The 23780-nt window shown below is 49.8% G+C and overlaps 1 protein-coding gene and 1 long non-coding RNA gene across 2 annotated transcripts in view; one reads left to right on the top strand and one right to left on the bottom strand.

Moving 5' to 3' along the window:
• The window catches only part of MEGF8 (multiple EGF like domains 8), a 250951-nt gene that overhangs the window by 116917 nt on the left and 110254 nt on the right, over nt 1–23780 (bottom strand). The window lies entirely within an intron of this gene.
• LOC144891373 (uncharacterized) lies at nt 15580–22923 on the top strand. The gene is made up of 2 exons (XR_013622892.1): nt 15580–16331; nt 22131–22923. It is a non-coding gene; the product is annotated as an uncharacterized LOC144891373 (long non-coding RNA).

The raw sequence follows: 23780 nt of genomic DNA, 5'->3' as shown, positions 1-23780 counted from the left end.
CTTCTTCCATCCATTGCTTGTAAATAACTTTGATCGCTCCTTCTTTTTGCTTGTGTGTGTAATAAATCCTGTTATTCCTCCGTACTCTGTCTTCTTCTCTCTTCCTTCTCTTTCGGTCACTTTAGAGGTTTCCAAATTGAATATCTGTGGTGCGATCTGGTCAACGTTGGGGGAGTCGGGCCAATCGGGGATCCTGTAACGGTCGCGGTTGACCATCCGCTCGGCCCAAAGTAACATCTTGTCCGCGACCCGTAACAATATATATGTATATATGTCCATATATATATATAATTATATATTTATATATATCTATATATATATATATATATATCTATATATATCTATATATATATATATATATATATATATATATATATATATATATATATATATATATATATATATATATATATATATATATATATATATATATATATATATATATATATATATATATATATATATATATATCTATAATTCCAGTAATCTCTGTACGTTTGTACGTTTGTACGTTTGTCTGTCTGTGACCGCTGTTTCTCGACAACCACGGGTCCGATATACTTTTCACTTGCCAGGTATATTGCTGGGGACCCGAGGATGTGCCTTTTCAAGGTTTCATATTAATCGGACAATTACTTACCGAGCTATGTCCAAAAAACGATTCAACCAATCAGAGAGCAGCGAACGATCGCGTGTGCCGGCGTTGCGAATGGACCAAACCATTCCATGTAAATAGAGGGGGGGGTTCTGTGGTCGTTGCGAATGGACGAAACCATTTCATGTAAATAGAGGGGGGGGGGATTGTCACTGTACTCGCAAGCCGTTCGCCGTTCGCTTTGGCGTTGCGAATGGACCAAACCATTTCATGTAAATAGAGGGGGGGGATATAATTTTAGATAGATATATAGTACGGGCATATATATAGTACGGGCATGCCCTAGTATATATAATTCCAGTAATCTCTGTGTGTGTGTGTGTGTGTATGTGTGTATGTCTGTGTGTTTGTCTGTGACCGCTGTTTCTCGACAACCACGGGTCCGATATACTTGAAACTTGCCAGGTATATTGCTGGGGACCTGAGGATGTGCCTTTTCAAGGTTTCATATTAATCGGACAAGTAGTTACCGAGCTATGGCGATTTCTTTACCAAACTCCGCAAGCCGTTCGCTTTGGACCAAACCATTTCATGTAAATAGAGGGGGGGGGATTGTCACCGTACTCGCAAGCCGTTCGCTTTGGACCAAACCATTTCATGTAAATAGAGGGGGGGGATTGTCACCGTACTCGCAAGCCGTTCGCTTTGGACCAAACCATTTCATGTAAATAGAGGGGGGGGATTGTCACCGTACTCGCAAGCCGTTCGCTTTGGACCAAACCATTTCATGTAAATAGAGGGGGGGGATATAATTTTAGATATATATATAGTACGGGCATGCCCTAGTATATATAATAGACGATCCATGACCCGTTGGGCCAATGTTATTATATATAATTAAGGGGTTACCATGGTTACAGTGGGGGTCAAAGGTCAACCTATGGCGAAGATATATAATTTTCTCACACTTTCTAATAGAGAGGCAAAATGCCATATAAAACTAAATTTACTGGTTCTAATTGCTTTTATTTATCAATCCTCACATAGAAGAGCAGTTTTTAGTAATGAGCAGTGAGGAGAAGACCCCTCAGCCGATGATGCCACCCTGCAGCCAATGATGTGACCCCTCAGCCAATGATGCTACCCCTCAGCCAATGATGTGACCCCTCAGCCAATGATGTGACCCCTCAGCCAATGATGTGACCCCTCAGCCAATGATGCTACACCTCAGCCAATGATGCCACCCCTCAGCCAATGATGCCACCCCTCAGCCAATGATGCCACCCCTCAGCCAATGATGCCACCCCTCAGCCAATGATGCCACCCCTCAGCCAATGATGCCACCCCTCAGCCAATGATGTGACCCCTCAGCCAATGATGCTACCCCTCAGCCAATGATGTTACCCCTCAGCCAATGATGTGACCCCTCAGCCAATGATGCTACCCCTCAGCCAATGATGTTACCCCTCAGCCAATGATGTGACCCCTCAGCCAATGATGCTACCCCTCAGCCAATGATGTTACCCCTCAGCCAATGATGCTACCCCTCAGCCAATGATGCGACCCCTCAGCCAATGATGTTACCCCTCAGCCAATGATGTGACCCCTCAGCCAATGATGCTACCCCTCAGCCAATGATGTTACCCCTCAGCCAATGATGTTACCCCTCAGCCAATGATGCTACCCCTCAGCCAATGATGCTACCCCTCAGCCAATGATGCTACCCCTCAGCCAATGATGTGACCCCTCAGCCAATGATGCTACCCCTCAGCCAATGATGTTACCCCTCAGCCAATGATGTTACCCCTCAGCCAATGATGTTACCCCTCAGCCAATGATGTTACCCCTCAGCCAATGATGTTACCCCTCAGCCAATGATGTTACCCCTCAGCCAATGATGTTACCCCTCAGCCAATGATGTTACCCCTCAGCCAATGATGTTACCCCTCAGCCAATGATGTGACCCCTCAGCCAATGATGTGACCCCTCAGCCAATGATGTGACCCCTCAGCCAATGATGCTACCCCTCAGCCAATGATGCGACCCCTCAGCCAATGATGCGACCCCTCAGCCAATGATGCTACCCCTCAGCCAATGATGTTACCCCTCAGCCAATGATGTGCCCCCTCAGCCAATGATGCTACCCCTCAGCCAATGATGCGACCCCTCAGCCAATGATGCGACCCCTCAGCCAATGATGTGACCCCTCAGCCAATGATGTGACCCCTCAGCCAATGATGCTACCCCTCAGCCAATGATGTGACCCCTCAGCCAATGATGTTACCCCTCAGCCAATGATGCTACCCCTCAGCCAATGATGTGACCCCTCAGCCAATGATGTGACCCCTCAGCCAATGATGCTACCCCTCAGCCAATGATGTGACCCCTCAGCCAATGATGTTACCCCTCAGCCAATGATGTGACACCTCAGCCAATGATGCTACACCTCAGCCAATGATGCCACCCCTCAGCCAATGATGCTACCCCTCAGCCAATGATGTGACCCCTCAGCCAATGATGCTACCCCTCAGCCAATGATGTTACCCCTCAGCCAATGATGCCACCCCGCATCCAATGATGCTACCCCTCAGCCAATGATGCTACCCCTCAGCCAATGATGCTACCCCTCAGCCAATGATGCTACACCTCAGCCAATGATGCTACACCTCAGCCAATGATGCTACCCCGCATCCAATGATGCTACCCCTCAGCCAATGATGCTACCCCTCAGCCAATGATGCTACCCCTCAGCCAATGATGCTACCCCTCAGCCAATGATGCTACCCCTCAGCCAATGATGCCACCCCTCAGCCAATGATGTGACCCCTCAGCCAATGATGCTACCCCTCAGCCAATGATGTGACCCCTCAGCCAATGACGTCGCCCCTCAGCCAATGATGCCACCCTCAGCAAATGATGCTACCCCTCAGCCAATGATGTCGCCCCTCAGCCAATGATGCTACCCCTCAGCCAATGATGCTACACCTCAGCCAATGATGCTACCCCTCAGCCAATGATGCTACCCCGCATCCAATGATGTGACCCCTCAGCCAATAATGCTACACCTCAGCCAATGATGCTACCCCTCAGCCAATGATGCTACCCCGCATCCAATGATGCTACCCCTCAGCCAATAATGCTACACCTCAGCCAATGATGCTACCCCTCAGCCAATGATGCTACCCCGCATCCAATGATGTGACCCCTCAGCCAATGATGCTACCCCTCAGCCAATGATGTGACCCCTCAGCCAATGACGTCGCCCCTCAGCCAATGATGCCACCCTCAGCCAATGATGCTACCCCTCAGCCAATGATGTCGCCCCTCAGCCAATGATGCTACCCCTCAGCCAATGATGCTACACCTCAGCCAATGATGCTACCCCGCATCCAATGATGCTACCCCTCAGCCAATGATGTTACCCCTCAGCCAATGATGCCACCCCGCATCCAATGATGCTACCCCTCAGCCAATGATGCTACCCCTCAGCCAATGATGCTACCCCTCAGCCAATGATGCTACCCCGCATCCAATGATGTGACCCCTCAGCCAATAATGCTACACCTCAGCCAATGATGTTACCCCTCAGCCAATGATGCCACCCCGCATCCAATGATGCTACCCCTCAGCCAATGATGCTACCCCTCAGCCAATGATGCTACCCCTCAGCCAATGATGCCACCCCTCAGCCAATGATGTGACCCCTCAGCCAATGATGCTACCCCTCAGCCAATGATGTGACCCCTCAGCCAATGACGTCGCCCCTCAGCCAATGATGCCACCCTCAGCCAATGATGCTGCCCCTCAGCCAATGATGTCGCCCCTCAGCCAATGATGCTACCCCTCAGCCAATAATGCTACACCTCAGCCAATGATGCTACCCCTCAGCCAATGATGCTACACCTCAGCCAATGATGTCGCCCCTCAGCCAATGATGCTACCCCTCAGCCAATGATGCTACACCTCAGCCAATGATGTCGCCCCTCAGCCAATGATGCTACCCCTCAGCCAATGATGTCGCCCCTCAGCCAATGATGCTACCCCTCAGCCAATGATGTTACCCCTCAGCCAATGATGTGACCCCTCAGCCAATGATGCTACCCCTCAGCCAATGATGTTACCCCTCAGCCAATGATGTTACCCCTCAGCCAATGATGCTACCCCTCAGCCAATGATGCTACCCCTCAGCCAATGATGCTACCCCTCAGCCAATGATGTGACCCCTCAGCCAATGATGCTACCCCTCAGCCAATGATGTTACCCCTCAGCCAATGATGTTACCCCTCAGCCAATGATGTTACCCCTCAGCCAATGATGTTACCCCTCAGCCAATGATGTTACCCCTCAGCCAATGATGTGACCCCTCAGCCAATGATGTGACCCCTCAGCCAATGATGTGACCCCTCAGCCAATGATGTGACCCCTCAGCCAATGATGTGACCCCTCAGCCAATGATGCTACCCCTCAGCCAATGATGCTACCCCTCAGCCAATGATGTGACCCCTCAGCCAATGATGCTACCCCTCAGCCAATGATGTTACCCCTCAGCCAATGATGTGACCCCTCAGCCAATGATGCTACCCCTCAGCCAATGATGTGACCCCTCAGCCAATGATGTGACCCCTCAGCCAATGATGCTACCCCTCAGCCAATGATGTGACCCCTCAGCCAATGATGTTACCCCTCAGCCAATGATGTGACCCCTCAGCCAATGATGTTACCCCTCAGCCAATGATGCTACCCCTCAGCCAATGATGCCACCCCTCAGCCAATGATGCGACCCCTCAGCCAATGATGTGACCCCTCAGCCAATGATGCTACCCCTCAGCCAATGATGTGACCCCTCAGCCAATGATGCTACCCCTCAGCCAATGATGTTACCCCTCAGCCAATGATGCTACACCTCAGCCAATGATGCCACCCCTCAGCCAATGATGTGACCCCTCAGCCAATGATGCTACACCTCAGCCAATGATGCCACCCCTCAGCCAATGATGCTACCCCTCAGCCAATGATGTGACCCCTCAGCCAATGATGCTACCCCTCAGCCAATGATGTTACCCCTCAGCCAATGATGCTACCCCTCAGCCAATGATGCCACCCCTCAGCCAATGATGTGACCCCTCAGCCAATGATGTTACCCCTCAGCCAATGATGCTACCCCTCAGCCAATGATGCTACCCCTCAGCCAATGATGTCGCCCCTCAGCCAATGATGCTACCCCTCAGCCAATGATGCTACACCTCAGCCAATGATGCTACCCCTCAGCCAATGATGCTACACCTCAGCCAATGATGCTACCCCTCAGCCAATGATGCTACCCCTCAGCCAATGATGCTACACCTCAGCCAATGATGTCGCCCCTCAGCCAATGATGCTACCCCTCAGCCAATGATGCTACCCCTCAGCCAATGATGCTACACCTCAGCTAATGACGTCGCCCCTCAGCCAATGATGCTACACCTCAGCCAATGATGTCGCCCCTCAGCCAATGATGCTACACCTCAGCCAATGATGTCGCCCCTCAGCCAATGATGTCGCCCCTCAGCCAATGATGCTACACCTCAGCCAATGATGTCGCCCCTCAGCCAATGATGTCGCCCCTCAGCCAATGATGCTACACCTCAGCCAATGATGTCCTCAGCCAATGATGCTACACCTCAGCCAATGATGTCGCCCCTCAGCCAATGATGCTACACCTCAGCCAATGATGTCGCCCCTCAGCCAATGATGCTACACCTCAGCCAATGATGTCGCCCCTCAGCCAATGATGCCGCCCCTCAGCCAATGATGTCGCCCCTCAGCCAATGATGTCGCCCCTCAGCCAATGATGTCGCCCCTCAGCCAATGATGCCACCCCGCATCCAATGATGCCACCCCGCATCCAATGATGCCGCCCCTCAGCCAATGATGCCACCCCTCAGCCAATGATGATGATGATGCTACCCCTAGACGACCCATGACCCGTTGGGTCAATGTTATTTAATATATAATTAAGGGTTTACCATGGTTACAGTGGGGGTCAAAGGTCAACCTATGGTGAAGATATATAATTTTCTCACACTTTCTAATAGAGGGGCAAAATGCCATATAAAACTAAATTTACTGGTTCTAATTGCTTTTATTTATCAATCCTCACATAGAAGAGCAGTTTTTAGTATTGAGCAGTGAGGAGAAGACCCCTCAGCCAATGATGCCACCCCGCAGCCAATGATGTGACCCCTCAGCCAATGATGTGACCCCTCAGCCAATGATGTGACCCCTCAGCCAATGATGATGATGATGCTACCCCTAGACGACCCATGACCCGTTGGGTCAATGTCAGTTTGAATAGATATGAGAATAGAACTAAAGCGAACGCTGGACATCATCAGGGAGATTATTTGGGCCAGCAAGCCATAAGGCTCACCTCTCCAGCGTTCTAAATCACTTACCTGTGACACGTGATTTCGGCCCTTATCTCCGATCACGTTGACGGAAATCACCACAGCATATCGTCAAGATCCCTCCAAAAGGCTCGTCTTTGTCACATACATCACGCAACGTGCGATCCACAGCCTCCAAACTCTCTCTCCTGATCATAGGACACTCATCCCACACGATGGGTTTTGTACTTCGAAAGAGGTCTGCGATAGTGGAATTTTTATCGATGTTGCATACGCCATCTTCCCTCGGTGTCAGAGGGATTTGGAACCTTGAGTGCGCTGTTCTTCCACCAGGCATGAGGGTAGCAGCTATGCCAGATGAGGCCACCGCAAGGGCAACTTCACCACTCGCTCTCACTTTACAGAGAATCAGGTTAATAAGAAACGTCTTCCCTGTGCCTCCAGGCGCGCCAATGAAAATCATTGATGACTGATTCGTGCGGATGTTGCTATTCGCGTCCATAGACGTGAGGTGTGATTCGTTGTCCGCGTCCGTAGCGCCGTCGGAGGGTTGATACGACATTCTTCCTGCAAATAGTATTGTGTTTGTGCTATGGTTTTGCCGATCATCAAATGACAAATAAATTACATTGTGAAAATTAAAGATTTCAAATAAACCTATTTAAAGTGTATGCGCATATAAATAATAAAAAAAATCGAAGAAATATCTCTCGGTAATTTCCTGAAACATATTTTACTTCCGGGTAATAATGTTGAATGAAATGACGAAGATATATACTGTATGCCTGTTATTTTAGGCGGTGTATTTTCGTATATCAACGTGGCACGATTTTTAAAATATATCTCTGCAATTTCCCGTGTGTGCGTGAATGTTCTCAATTATTTCTTTTACCGAGTGTAAAACCATCGATAAAAATGAAATCAGATGGCGACTTAGATTGAAGATAAAGGCGTGAAACAGACTCAATGGCCTTGAAGATACAAGCCTTTCAGAATTCATTTCGTTCTATAAACGGAAACTTTCATCGGATTTTCTTCCCGTTTTTTTTCAACCGAGTCTAAAACTATGTTAGCGACTGTGAAAAACGAAATGATATATCGAATTTGATTTGAAATAAAACTGAGAGAGAGAGCAAGACACCACGGGCCTACAAAACGCCTCAAAGCTATGCGAGTTAATAAAATGGTGGATATTACTACTCTCTCAAAGGGGTAAGCCACGCCCCCGGACCGATCGAATGTTACATACAAACACGCAAGATTTCAATTTTATAATTATATAGATATATATATATATATATATATATATATATATATATATATATAATTATATATATATATATATATATTGTTGCGGACCGCGGATAGGATGTTATTTTGCCGAGCGGATGGCGCCGCGGCCCTAACAGTTACCCCGACTAACCCGATTCCTGGACGTTGGCCAAAATCGCGCCACAGATATTCAATATGGAAACCTCTAAAGTGACCGAATGTAAAGAGGAAGAAGAAGACGTACAGAAGAATAACAGGATTTATTATTTACACATACTAAAGCAAAAGGAGCAGTCAAGGTTATATACAGGGAAAATGGAAAAAGCAGGTGACACAGTGAAAATACTAGCTTAACTATACAAGCTTAACTTATTCCCTGGGACAAGACAAACAAAACAACTCACGTACACAAGAAGGATGGAATGGCAGGAATGAATGCTGGAAGGAGGAATGGGAAGGTTCAGCTGGGGCAGATGGTTCGGGCTTGATCCCGCACAGGTCGTCGGGCTGGACCTCGACGGCCACCGATGCCACCGCAATCTGGTTCCCGCGGGGTAACGGGTCGAAGCGGCCTAGTGGAGTCAACTGCTGGTGGAGCCAAAACTACTGGTGCGGCGCAACTCTTTCGTTGCACTTCTTGTTTCGCACTTCGGTCAAGGCTTCCCCACGCTTCTGTTTCGCACCTCTGTCAAAGGCTTCCCCGCGCTTCTCTCGCACTTCTCCGAACTCATCTGCTGCCTCAATCGTCTCCTCGTGCCGCTGTGTGGACGTCGCGTGCTTTGCCAGGACTCGTCTGAGGTGGGGGCGTCTTCTGCGGGTTATATATGCCACGCCCCTGAACATTCGCGAACCTCCTTGATGTTTCTCTCCACACCCTCTCCAAGTCCAACCCCTTGTTCTTGGTTGGTTGAGTGGGGCTGACTCACTCCTCCCCTCTATGACGAGGTGGGGACACGCCTTTCTTCCCTGACCCGAGCACATGTTCAATGGTGGCAATTGCAGCAAACCGCCCAATTCAGTCGGCAAAGGATGCAAAAAGGGGAATGCAGTTGGTAATGGAGGCTTTGAGGGAATTGAAAGGGGATCTATCTTATGTAATTCAGTGCAATGGAGTATTAAGTTAATGGAAGACAAGGCCTTACCCTAATACACATAATAAGGAAATAACTGTCAACAAAGATATATGGTGTCCTTCGTGTATGCTTTATGGAATTAACTACGGGAACGCCCTTTGACCTTTATACAACAACAAATGCAGGAAGGAGGGTGACATTTTACCACAATTCATTACACAACAATAAATTAAAAAAACATTCTCATATCCACAACACTGCACCCTCCTCCCCTTAGGCACGTCCCGGGCCTATAACTTTTACCTTAGTGTGGCACGTAGGTGTAGTTCCCTCTACTTTTAACCTGACCCTGAGTGTGACAGTTTTAAAACACCAATAAGTATGTCCCGCTGCTCCATTGCACCCTACCTAACAGACTCACGCCCACAGCTAACCGAATTGCGGAATTGTCTTCAAACTATACATTGACGGTGGGGAGCATTATTTACAATGACGTTACTTTCTTTACAAAACGCAACCCAGGACCTGTGATTGTTCTTTCTGGGGGGGGGGGGGGGGGGAGACAGTCTGCCCTGCATCGACGCACCCGAAAGCACCAAAGCACCCTCAAGCACCAATCGGTGCACAGTCACCACAGTTCTCAATAAAAATAACCAAACAACCCCTAACCCTGCTGGTGGTCTCTTGCTCTTCGGCTCCCTCTGCTGGCTATTTGCTTTCTTCCAGTTGTTGTCAACTTGTGTTTTGCTGCCTATTTGGTGGAAATAAAAGTGCACAAAATGTGTCCATTTTTATTTGTGGCCCACAGGGGCCGACTATGAGTGGTTCACCTGTGGGCTTGGTGCCACCTCACCGGGTCCGCAAGCAAGATCTTGGGCCATCGTGGCCGGTTCCAGCAGAGGGGCCTTGCCCCAACCCATGGGGTCCATAAGTGGTGCTCGGCCACAGACATGTGGTCCATAAGGTGGTGCATCGATGCAGACAGCTGGTTCTGGGAGTTCCGGGTGCACAATGGCGGACTCACGCACGCTCCCCTCGGCGCCCAGTGGCGCACAGGTCCTCATGTGGGAGACAAAGGGGGGAAAAGACAAATGAGCGAGGGGTAAGGTCACAAGGGTACACATCAAACAAGGCAATGCAAGGCGAAGTGCGTACGGAGAGCGAAGTGAGAAAGCTCGTCCCTACCGTACGTCACCCCCCCTGTCACCTACTCTACCCTTGCCCTTACCCCATATTTACAACAATCTACACATTTACAAATCCGTCGCTACCGTCACATCTTCCCCCTATTTCCCCTATACCAAATTCGTCTCCACAATCCCTCTAACCAAAATTTGCCATCACCCAATTCATCATCAATCCTCATAAGGAGGAAGAGATGGAACAACAAAGCACAATGTCACACCCACGTCATGATGCGTCTCACAATCCAAAACATTTGCATCATAAAAATAATAAAAACAACCTGGCATGGTGTGGAGGTACGTCATCCCAGGTGAGTGGATGCAGATGGTGCGAGGAGATTCATAATCCTAACTATCCTCTAAATGACATTAACACTCTTTACACTACCCGGGGTCTTTCCCTGCCAATCCATTGGCCAACTTACACTATGGGTTCTAAAAACCAATTCCCATTGACCAAACTGTGGTGCTTCTCAATTTGGGGTCTCACTCCCCCGATTCATCTCCCGGTGCCCTTGCACAATTTCCGGGCTGGGTCGTGTAGCTCTCCCAGCAGGTCTACCCACCTGCACACCTCCACCACTGTAGTTGCCACCCGAGCTTACCTAGCTCCTCACCCTAACCTATCTAACTGGGGAAGGCCCGTCCTGGCTCTGTCACCCCACTCGGTGCCCTCTGGCACTGGTCTACCCGGGTACGTCCTCCCGATCCTCGGGCCCCATCCACAACAACTCTACCGGCTCCCAGAGCCCACCTGCGGCCTCACCTGGCCGACATCCTCACAGTGGTGGAGTGCTAAAACCAACTACACACACTAACAGGCTACACGCCCAGCCATTTCCACAACACTAATGCACCCATCACTACACTCCTGTGCAACTACCTGCACCACAGATGCCAATATCCAACCACAATTTACCTGTACCCTCTACCTAACACTTACACTACCCTCCCCGGGTATTCGTGATGGGGTCCATCCTCCTTTCCCCCATCCACACCTTCGCACCATCCACTCCACTCCACAGTTTCCACCATACTCACTCCACGACCATCCATTCCAATACTCCATATATCCCACACTCCATGTCTTCCACACAACCATTCTCCATACACCTGTCATTGCACACCTGTGCAATCACACCTGTTCCTCACACACGGCATCATCTAATCTACCTGTTGCCCTGCTAACTTAGTGCTCCCCGTCTTCCCTTTAAACTAAGCACATACCACGTCATTATCATCCAAACTAATCTACCTGCGTCCCCACTACAGGTATCATTGTCACTACCTAATCTTACCGTTACCTAAGTCATCTTCTCTAGATCCCTATCGTTATATCCTAACCCTCCCGGGCTAGTTTTCACTGCCAACCCCATAAAACTAGTGCTCCTTTGCCCCCGCTGTGAGAGATGGCATAGTTGCCATCCCACCACATCGGGCATCTTTCACTATAAATTTTGCACACCAAATTCCAGCTAATTAAAAATTTGCCAATCACTACCAATCATCTGCCAATCATCACTCTGCTAATCCTTTGCCAATCATCAAATTTTGTTTTTCTAATTTCGGGTCCAAAACACTATCCTCGTCACACGTCTACTCAATAGTGCCTCTCGGTGCGCCAATTCATCTCCAAAGCTCGGCTTCGCAAAGCCGAGCAATGAATGTGGGTGGTTCATTGCCAGCGGATGGGTCCGTCCAGCATTCGGTGCAGGGAAGGCGGTCTACTCGGCCCGAGATTCCACGCACCATCGGGGCACGGGACCGTCCGATGCCCCAATCTCGGCCGGCCGGAGCGCGGCAACCACAAGGGGTCGCTGTGTCGGCCCTTCCAACCGGACCGCCCGCTCCGCCTGGCGGAGCTCGGACGCGACCGTTCCGAGCGAGGCCCAGCGTGGATCGCGTACGGCGGTTCTTTCGAAACCGCCGTGGTTCGGATCCCCGCTGGTCCTAGCGGCACGCGAAGCCCGGCACGTACCGAGGGCCCGATTCGGCTAAACGTTGTTCTAACCGCTAACCCGGTTCCTTCCGCTTACAGACCCAGGTACACTCATCTGCTTACAGACTTGGTCACACACCTGACCACCGCACACCTTTACACACACTCATCGTTCGCACACCTCACCAACACACCTCTTCGCGCCCCCTCCTCAGTCACCTCCTCTGTGACAACCACAGGTGTGCTCTCACTTGCACACCCAACCACGTCCCTCACTACCAATTCCAGTGTGCATTCCCACACATGCTCTACCATTCCAGGTGTGCATCCTTCCATTCCAGGTGTGCATCCTTCCATTCCAGGTGTACATCCTCTCTCACCTGCCACAACCAACTCACGCTCCGTGTCACTCTCACTACTCTCACCTCCACACTCGGTCGCGCACTCACCCTTACTTTTGACAGCGCACTCTTTCCTCATGCACCCGTCCGTTACACACCTTTCTCGCGCATCCTCTTGCGCACACTCTCCCGTTACACCCTCCGTAACACTCACCACAGGTGTGCATTCTCCCTTACTCTTGACAGCGCACTCTTTCCTCATGCACCCGTCCGTTACACACCTTTCTCGCGCATCCTCTTGCGCACACTCTCCCGTTACACCCTCTGTAACACTCCCCACTACGCGCTTCCATGTGCCCCCTCGCACCTGCGCTACGACCAACTCACTCTCGACAGCACACTCACTCCTCGGCGCGCACTTTTTCCTCACACACCCCAGAGTCGGACATTCTCGCACACCTCCTCTCTCGTACTCCGTACCTGTCGCACACTTCACCAACGGCCTCTCACGAACACCCGGATCCAAATCAACCCCCAAGCCGACTGAAGCTCCCCTCACATCATATACATTTCCGAATATATCGCCACTCACCTTGGCACCTCGTCTCCGCACCTCCTTCGCCACCTGCAAACTCTTTTTTTGGTTAGTAAGAACACCATCACGATTTGAGCACCGACCTTGTACATATTCCATCACCTCCTCCTTTATCTCCCTCTTAGTTTCACTCCGTCTCTTCTTAATTTCAATCACCCCCTCTTCCACTTCCTCTAACTTTTGCTTCACCTCTTTGATTTCCCGGTGCGTCTCCTCAATTTCGTCCTCTGACGCTACCTTGACCGTTTCTATGTGCGTCCTCACCTCCCGGTCCTTCGTCTCCATTACTTGTGTCACCTCGTCCAACCTCGTTGTCAGTCCCTCACGTACCCTCTGACATTGCCTCTTCGTCGCTATCAAGTCGTCCTTGATGTCTCTTTGTGTCGCTTTTAACCCTCCTAGTACCGCAGTGTTCTTTTGTACCTGCTCCGCTAACTCCGTCTGTCCCACCATCAGCTGTTCCACCTCCTGCATCAGGTCCTCTATGCCCCCTTGTAACCTAGCCGTATTATTCCTCACCTCTTTCTCCATGCGCTTCTCACCTCGCTTTACCTCCTCGCATACCCCCGAGACCTCCTCGCTTACACCTCGTCGTATTTCCTCCTTCATCTCCTCCATCTCTTTTGTGGATGCCGCCCTCATCTGTCCTAATTCATCCCTTTGGGCATCCAATTTGGTTTCTACCCCGATTTTCACCTCCTCTATCTGCTCTCCCATTTGTTAAATTTCCCGGGCCGATTGCTCCCCTATTTTCCGCAATTTGTTTTCCATCTTGTTTTCTAACCCCTCTAACCCATTTTTCACCCCCTCTATCTGATTCTCCTGGGCAGCCATTCTATTTTCCACCCCCGTTAACCCATTTTTCACCTCTTTTATCCCGTTGTCTAACCCCTCAAATTTATTGTCTAACCCCGCAAATTTATTGTCTAACCGTTCACCGGCACCCCTCGCTTCGTCCCTCATTGCTCCCAATTGCTCACTAGTACCCCTCGCTTCGTCCCTCATTGCTCCAATTTGATCTCCCAGCCCCCTGTTCTCTTCCATGAGGGCCCGCATTTGCAGCATGAATAGGCCCCAATCCATCGGCGGCGCTGCTACGGTCGCGGGCGCGGCGAAATTTGGTGCCGCTGTAACCACGTGCGCAAGGGCGCCATTTTGTGCACCTGACACCTCCTCAACCACCTCATTGCTCTCCTCTATTTCTTCCCTCTGATCCTGGGTTACCCCTAACCCCTCTTCTAGTTCCCCCACCGGCATCCGATCGCCTTGACTATCCATGGCACGACTCAATTTGGGATTTTAAAAACTAAATCTTGGCCGCTCCAAATTTTGACCAAATCTTTTCTTGATGTTTTTAAAAATTTGGTTCGGGCCTCGTATCCCATTCCCAGACACCAATTGTTACGGACCGCGGATAGGATGTTGTTTTGCCGAGCGGATGGCGCCGCGACCCTAACAGTTACCCCGACTAACCCGATTCCTGGACGTTGGCCAAAATCGCGCCACAGATATTCAATATGGAAACCTCTAAAGCGACCGAATGTAAAGAGGAAGAAGAAGACGTACAGAAGAATAACAGGATTTATTATTTACACACACTAAAGCAAAAGGAGCAGTCAAGGTTATATACAGGGAAAATGGAAAAGCAGGTGACTGAAAATACTAGCTTAACTATACAAGCTTAACTTATTCCCTGGGACAAGACAAACAAAACAACTCACGTACACAAGAAGGATGGAATGGCAGGAATGAATGCTGGAAGGAGGAATGGGAAGGTTCAGCTGGGACAGATGGTTCGGGCTTGATCCCGCACGGGACGTCGGGCTGGACCTCGACGGTCACCGATGCCACCGCAATCTGGTTCCCGCGGGGTGACGGGTCGAAGCGGCCTGGTGGAGTCAACTGCTGGTGGAGCCGAAACTACTGGTGTGGCGCAACTCTTTCGTTGCACTTCTTGTTTCGCACTTCGGTCAAGGCTTCCCCGCGCTTCTGTTTCGCACCTCTGTCAAAGGCTTCCCCGCGCTTCTCTCGCACTTCTCCGAACTCATCTGCTGCCTCAATCGTCTCCTCGTGCCGCTGTGTGGACGTCGCGTGCTTTGCCAGGACTCGTCTGAGGTGGGGGCGTCTTCTGCGGGTTATATATGCCACGCCCATGAACCTTAGCGAACCTCCTTGATGTTTCTCTCCACACTGTTACATATTTATGTGAATGTATGTGAATTACCATTCAGGTTGCTTATCCGTGTGTATTATATTAAGGGTTGTTGTGATGGGAGGGTCAGGAGCCCTTCGGAACCAGTGGCCGGAAACGGAAGTGGCCGGAAACGGAAGAAGAAAAGACACGAGGAGAGAAAAGGACGGTGATTCTTTTTCCTCGCCCCGCGACGACAGAAGGTGGAATCGACCTTGCGCGGCGCGGAAAACAGAGGCGTGCCGAAACCCGTTTGGCGAGAGAGGAGTTACCTGGACGCGTAACTACCTGTTGACACGTGAAGTCCCCGTGAGTTCGTGCACGGAACCAAGCGGTCGCACGTTGGGCCACGCGCGCGTTGCAAACCGCGCCGGGTTCTGCCCCGTCTACAAGGCCGCGTACGGGTCGCACGTCGAACCTCGCACGCGGTGAAAAACCGCGTTTGGTTTTTGCCCCGTCTACAAGGCCGCGTACGGGTCGCACGTCGAACCTCGCACGCGGTGAAAAACCGCGTTTGGTTTTTGCCCCGTCTACAAGGACGCGTACGGGTCGCACTTCGGGGCCTCGCGCGCGTTGGAAGCCGCGCCGGGTTTTGCCCCGTTGCTTGGCAAGGAGGTGCGCTGCAACAGCTGTCCCCGGTACGAGACGGCACGTTTGGAGCACGTCCGCCCGGGGTTCGTTCAACCGCCCGTGTGCGGAGACGAGAGACATTGTGGGAGACATTGACCACGGAGGGAGTCAGGAGTGGGGCTCACGTGAGGAATATATAAGATGGCCATCTTAGAGTTTGTGTAGATGAGTTTATACCTTTGTAATATTGACTGTGCATTGTTGATGGTTGTTGATTGCTCAGAGAATATATTATTGATTATTCCGGATCCTTGGTGTGGGGTTTCTTCTTGACCGGAATTCATATTGATTGCGTTACGAAAGCGTATAAACCATATATCTTTCTGGCGGGGTCCCTCCCACGGTCCGGGGGTCACCAAGACCAGGTAGTTACCGGGAGGACCCCGTAACAGAATTGGGGGCTCGTCCAAATTACGAGTTGCGGTTTCGCAATTGGGTCTACGTCCGGGATTTAAAATTGTATAAAATAATAAAATAATAATATTTTTTATTAATTAAAATTTATTAATTAATTATTAATTGGTAAAAAAAAAAATTTTTTTGAGAAATTGGGGTAAAGTCTTGGGTGAAGGTTAACAGGTGTTAACGATAGGCACCATGGCGTTTGTGGCACAGAACTTTGGGGTAACACCGAGTGAGGCACAGTTCCGAGCGTTGCTAAAGTCGGACCTCTTGAAATTGGCCAAACATTTTAACTTGGAGGTCCAAACTAATTTGAGGAAGGCAGAGTTGCAGGCCACGGTGATACAATCTATGGTGGGATTAGGAAAATGGGACGAGGTAGCCTGGGAGTGGCTACCCGAAGAACCAGAAGACGTTGAGCTCCGGAAACTGGAGTTGCAGTTACGGAGCCAGGAACGGATTAAAGAAGAAGAAAGGAAAGCAGAAAAGGAAAGAGCAGAAGAAGAAAGGAAAGCAGAAAAGGAAAGAGCAGAAGAAGAAAGGAAAGCAGAAAAGGAAAGAGCAGAAGAAGAAAGGAAAGCAGAAAAGGAAAGAGCAGAAGAAGAAAGGAAAGCAGAAGAGAGGATGGAAGAGAAACAAGCAGAGGAAAGGAGAGTGGAACGAGAACTCCAGGAAAGGTTAGAAGACAAAAAAGCAGAGGAAAGGAGAGTGGAACGAGAACTCCAGGAAAGGTTGGAAGAGAAAACAGCACAAGAAAGAACCGAGGAAAGGAGAGTGGAAAGAGAACTCCAGGAAAGGATGAAAACAGAGGAAAGGAAAGCAGAAGCAGAGGAGAGGAGAGCTGCAAGGGAACTCGAAGCAGAGGAGAGAAAAGCGGAAAGGGAATTAAAGGAACGTGACATGGAGCTTCAGCAAGAAATCAAATTCAAGGAGCTGGAGTTAATGAGAGAACGGGGAGAGGCACCACCCTTGCTGACGGGGTCGACACCTAACCAGAAAACCTGGGATGTGGGCAGACATGTGAGGCTGGTTCCACCGTTCAGTGAAAAAGAAGTCGCAAAATTTTTTCCACACTTTGAGAAGGTGGCTCGACAATTAAACTGGCCGGAGGAGGCCTGGACCATACTCGTGCAAAGTGTGCTGGTGGGGAAAGCTCAGGAAATTTATTCGGCGCTACCAATGGACCAATGTGCAGATTATGAGGTACTGAAGACGCACATCCTCAAAGCGTATGAGTTGGTTCCGGAAGCTTACAGGCAAAAATTCAGGAATGCCAGGAAGAGGGAGAGTGAGACCCATGTGGAGTTTGCCAGAGTGAAAGAAAATATGTTTGATCGGTGGTGTGAGTCAAAAGGAGTCGGGAAAGACTTCGAGACATTGCGGGACTTGATCCTGGTGGAGGAATTCCAGCAGTGTGTCCACGAGGACATCAAAGTGTACCTGCAGGAAAAGAAAGTACCGAAGTTGTGGGACGCAGCCACCATGGCAGATGATTATGCCTTAACCCACCGAATAGGGATCCACAAACCTAACTCCTCGCCTAGACTTCAGCAGGGGAGTTATGGAACACCCGGTGCGGAGAACGACCTTACATGGCGGCGGCCTCGAGATGATTATGGGGACAACTATGATACCCCAACGGTTAGAAATCCGAGGGCTACGGGCCCAAGACAAACTTATTTTTCGGGGGGCTCAAGGCCGACCCCGAGGTTCTCCCCCGGGCCTACTTGTGCTTTTTGCCATAAAACTGGACACTTGATGTCCCAATGTTACCTCCAAAAAAGGGAGAACCCGGAACGGAATCAGTCTAGTGCGACTCCGAATGCACTGGCAAGTGTGAGAAATCATTCTTGGAGAGCAGAGCTGGGGGAAGATTGCCCTGTCAAAGGTACGGCGTCCCGGGAGAACCTTGTTCAGGAGGGCTACAAACATTTCATTTCAGAGGGGTTCGTGTCGCTGGATGGCGACCCGAGTAACCAGAAGCCAGTTAGGGTATTGAGGGACACAGGAGCACACCAATCGTTGATGCTGGAGGGCATTTTGCCATTGTCGGGGAAGACGGCAACTGGGGTTAGTGTGCTTTTACAGGGGGTCGGGGGCTATGTTAAAGCTCCGCTTCATGTCATCCAGTTGAGTTCTGAGTTGGTATCCGGGCCGGTCACCGTAGGCTTACAAGCCACCCTTCCTGTGGAGGGAATCTCTTTTATTATCGGGAATGATTTGGCCGGGGGGCGAGTTTCGGGTAATCCAATAATGGTGGACAAGCCCAGTAAGGAAAATAACACCACTCGGTTAGAGATGGAGATTCCGGGTATCTTTCCATCCTGTGCAGTGACTCGGGCTATGGGTAGAAAGCACGCGGAAGAGAAGGAGGAAGAAAGAGAGGGGGAGTTGGAACCCTTAGAGGTACGGGAAGACAACTCGGAAAAGGGAAATAGCCAGGGGAGGGATTCCCAGGAATTTCGAGAAATGGTAGCGTCTGGAACGCAAGGGGACGTGGAGTGTCCGTCGGAGACCGCGGAGAACGAAGTGGAGCAAACCGCGCTGGTCCGAAGGAGACTAGTGGAAGAACAACACGAAGACTCGGAGATCCAGAGGTTAATTGAGAAAGCCGTTACGGAAGAAGAGGCTACGAAGATACCTGTGGGGTATTTCATGAAGGGGGAAACCCTAATGAGGAAATGGAGGCCCCCGGAGGTGCCCGCAGACGATGAGTGGAAAGTTCACTATCAGATTGTGGTGCCACCGCTGTACCGGAAGGAGATCTTGAGTCTGGCACATGAGACCCCTTGGGCCGGGCACCTGGGAGTGAACAAGACCTGTGACAGGATATTGGTACATTTTTTCTGGCCGGGACTGCGACGGGATGTGGCGGAGTTCTGCAAGTCCTGCCATTCTTGTCAGCTGGTGGGAAAGCCGAATCAAAAAATCCCCCCCGCCCCGTTAAAGCCAATTCCAGCTTTTGAAGAGCCATTCAGCCGAGTCATTGTGGACTGTGTGGGCCCTTTACCCAAAACCAAAGCTGGACATCAATACTTACTGACCATCATGTGTGCGTCCACCAGGTTCCCCGAGGCAGTGCCTCTGAGGAAAATAACGGCGGCAGTTATTGCAAAGGCCTTGATTAAATTTTTCACTTGGGTTGGCCTACCTAGGATCATTCAATCGGATCAGGGGACCAATTTCATGTCCACACTGTTCCAGCAAGTGGTACACCTGTTGGGGGTGGAACAAGTAAGATCCAGCGCCTACCATCCCGAGAGCCAAGGGGCCCTGGAAAGGTTTCACCAGACTTTAAAGAATATGATCCGAACGTATTGTTTTGAATGTGCCAAGGATTGGGATGAAGGGATACCCCTATTGTTGTTTGCGGCGAGGGAGTCCGTGCAGGACTCCTTGGGATTCAGCCCGTTTGAACTGGTGTTTGGACACGCAGTGCGGGGACCGTTGAAATTGGTGAAAGAACAGTGGTTACTACAGGAGTCCCGGACACCGATGGTGGAGTATGTGGCCACAGTAAAAAACCGATTGGCAAAGGCGTGTGAGGTGGCACGACGGAACTTGAGAAGGGCCCAGGGGAAAATGAAGGAGAGACATGACAAGACCTCGCAGATAAGGAATTTCAGTCCTCAGGACCGGGTGTTAGTATTGCTGCCCGTTCCAGGTCAGCCCCTCCAGGCTAGGTATTTCGGTCCTTATGCAGTGGAGGAGAGGGTGAATGAGACAGACTACGTGGTGACCACTCCCGACCGACGAAAAAAGCGACAGTTGTGTCATGTCAACCGACTGAAGAAATATCATGAGAGGGAACCGGTGGAAGACGTAGTTCCTGTCTCACCGGTCGTACCGGTGACAATGGACGGAAACGCCGGTGTGAAGTTTGATAACTTGGATGACCAGGCCTGCCCCAAATTGACGAACACCGAAGTGTTGAATCATTTGGATGAGAAGTTAGGTCATTTAACAAGGGAACAGCAAGGACAACTGTCCAGCCTAATGTTCGAATTTAAACATTTGTTCACAGATGTACCTGGTCGTACGGACTTAGTATATCATGATATCGAGGTGGGGGAGGCCACTCCAGTGAAACAACACCCCTATCGGATGAACCCGGTGAAGATGGAGTACCTTCGGAAGGAGATGCAATATATGTTGGACAATGACATCATCGAACCAAGCAACAGTGAATGGAGCTCCCCATGTGTGTTGGTTCCGAAACCCGATGGCAGCTTCCGGTGTTGTACGGATTTAAAACGGGTGAATGCAGTGACCAAGACCGACTCCTATCCGCTCCCGAGGATTGACGACTGTATTGATCGAATAGGCCCAGCTAAATTTGTTACCAAATTTGACTTGCTGAAAGGGTATTGGCAGATCCCTCTTACTGATAGAGCCAAAGAAATCTCAGCTTTGGTCACTCCGAATGGGTTATATCAGTACAAGGTCCTCCCTTTTGGGTTGAAGAACGGGCCGGCGACATTTCAACGACTGATTAATAGGCTCATTGCAGACCTGGAGGGGGTGGAGGCATATCTGGATGATGTAATCATCCACACCATGACCATGGAAGACCATATTAAGCAAATCCATGCATTTTTTCAGACGATGTCCGAGGCAGGTCTGACCATCAACTTAGCCAAGAGTGAATTTGTAAGAGCACAGGTAGTGTTCCTCGGCCATGTAGTAGGGCAGGGTCAAGTACAACCAGTGACCGCCAAGGTAGAAGCTATCGATCGCTTCCAAGTCCCAAAGGGGAAGAAAGAGCTGATGAGATTCTTAGGTATGGCGGGGTGGTACCGGCGGTTCTGTAAGAATTTTTCGGATGTGGTAGCCCCTTTAACGAGTTTGTTGAGAAAGGAGACCCCATTCGTTTGGGATGGCAAATGTCAGGCGGCCTTTGCCCATGTCAAAGCGATACTAATGAGCTCTCCGGTCCTAACCGCTCCGGACTTTCAGGCACCTTTCAAGTTGGCCGTAGATGCAAGCGATGTGGGGGCTGGAGCGGTCTTGTTACAGGAAGATGAGGATGGGGTGGACCACCCCGTGTGCTATTACTCCAAGAAGTTCAATAAACATCAGGCAAATTATGCCACCGTGGAGAAAGAGACCCTGGCTCTCCTGCTAGGGCTTCAACATTATGAGGTGTATTTAGGAATCACGTCCTTTCCCATAAAGGTCTTTACGGATCACAACCCCTTAACCTTCATTCAAAGAATGAAAAATAAAAATCAGAGGTTGATGAGATGGAGTTTGGCTTTGCAGGGGTTCAACTTGGAAATTGAACATGTACGGGGCCGGGACAATGTCGTGGCGGACGCTTTGTCCAGATTGAGTTAATCTGGGGGGGGGGGGGTTGAGTTATCTGGTTGGTTTCTCCAAATTGGCCGGCAAAGAAAGTTTTCGCTGGGTTCAAACTTTCTTTCTTGAAGGGGGGGAGTGTTACATATTTATGTGAATGTATGTGAATTACCATTCAGGTTGCTTATCCGTGTGTATTATATTAAGGGTTGTTGTGATGGGAGGGTCAGGAGCCCTTCGGAACCAGTGGCCGGAAACGGAAGTGGCCGGAAACGGAAGAAGAAAAGACACGAGGAGAGAAAAGGACGGTGATTCTTTTTCCTCGCCCCGCGACGACAGAAGGTGGAATCGACCTTGCGCGGCGCGGAAAACAGAGGCGTGCCGAAACCCGTTTGGCGAGAGAGGAGTTACCTGGACGCGTAACTACCTGTTGACACGTGAAGTCCCCGTGAGTTCGTGCACGGAACCAAGCGGTCGCACGTTGGGCCACGCGCGCGTTGCAAACCGCGCCGGGTTCTGCCCCGTCTACAAGGCCGCGTACGGGTCGCACGTCGAACCTCGCACGCGGTGAAAAACCGCGTTTGGTTTTTGCCCCGTCTACAAGGCCGCGTACGGGTCGCACGTCGAACCTCGCACGCGGTGAAAAACCGCGTTTGGTTTTTGCCCCGTCTACAAGGACGCGTACGGGTCGCACTTCGGGGCCTCGCGCGCGTTGGAAGCCGCGCCGGGTTTTGCCCCGTTGCTTGGCAAGGAGGTGCGCTGCAACAGCTGTCCCCGGTACGAGACGGCACGTTTGGAGCACGTCCGCCCGGGGTTCGTTCAACCGCCCGTGTGCGGAGACGAGAGACATTGTGGGAGACATTGACCACGGAGGGAGTCAGGAGTGGGGCTCACGTGAGGAATATATAAGATGGCCATCTTAGAGTTTGTGTAGATGAGTTTATACCTTTGTAATATTGACTGTGCATTGTTGATGGTTGTTGATTGCTCAGAGAATATATTATTGATTATTCCGGATCCTTGGTGTGGGGTTTCTTCTTGACCGGAATTCATATTGATTGCGTTACGAAAGCGTATAAACCATATATCTTTCTGGCGGGGTCCCTCCCACGGTCCGGGGGTCACCAAGACCAGGTAGTTACCGGGAGGACCCCGTAACAACACCCTCTCCAAGTCCAACCCCTTGTTCTTGGTTGGTTGAGTGGGGCTGACTCACTCCTCCCCTCTATGACGAGGTGGGGACACGCCTTTCTTCCCCGACCCGAGCACATGTTCAATGGCGGCAATTTCAGCAAACCGCCCAATTCAGTCGGCAAAGGATGCAAAAAGGGGAATGCAGTTGGTAATGGAGGCTTTGAGGGAATTGAAAGGGGATCTATCTTATGTAATTCAGTGCAATGGAGTATTAAGTTAATGGAAGACAAGGCCTTACCCTAATACACATAATAAGGAAATAACTGTCAACAAAGATATATGGTGTCCTTCGTGTATGCTTTATGGAATTAACTACGGGAACGCCCTTTGACCTTTATACAACAACAAATGCAGGAAGGAGGGTGACATTTTACCACAATTCATTACACAACAATAAATAAAAAAAACATTCTCATATCCACAACAATATATATATATATATATATATATATATATATATATATATATATATATATATATATATATATATATATATATATATATACATACATATATATATATATATATATATATATATACATATGTATATATATATATATATACATATGTATATATATATACATATGTATATATATATATACATATGTATATATATATATACATATGTATATATATATACATATGTATATATATATACACATATGTATATATATATACAT

This window comes from Myxine glutinosa, chromosome 3 (assembly GCF_964187855.1).
Source record: "Myxine glutinosa chromosome 3, kmMyxGlut1.1, whole genome shotgun sequence".
Classification (NCBI taxonomy): Eukaryota; Metazoa; Chordata; class Myxini; order Myxiniformes; family Myxinidae; genus Myxine; species Myxine glutinosa.
Note: the sequence above shows the minus strand (reverse complement) of the source record. Positions and strands in the feature narration are given on the sequence as shown.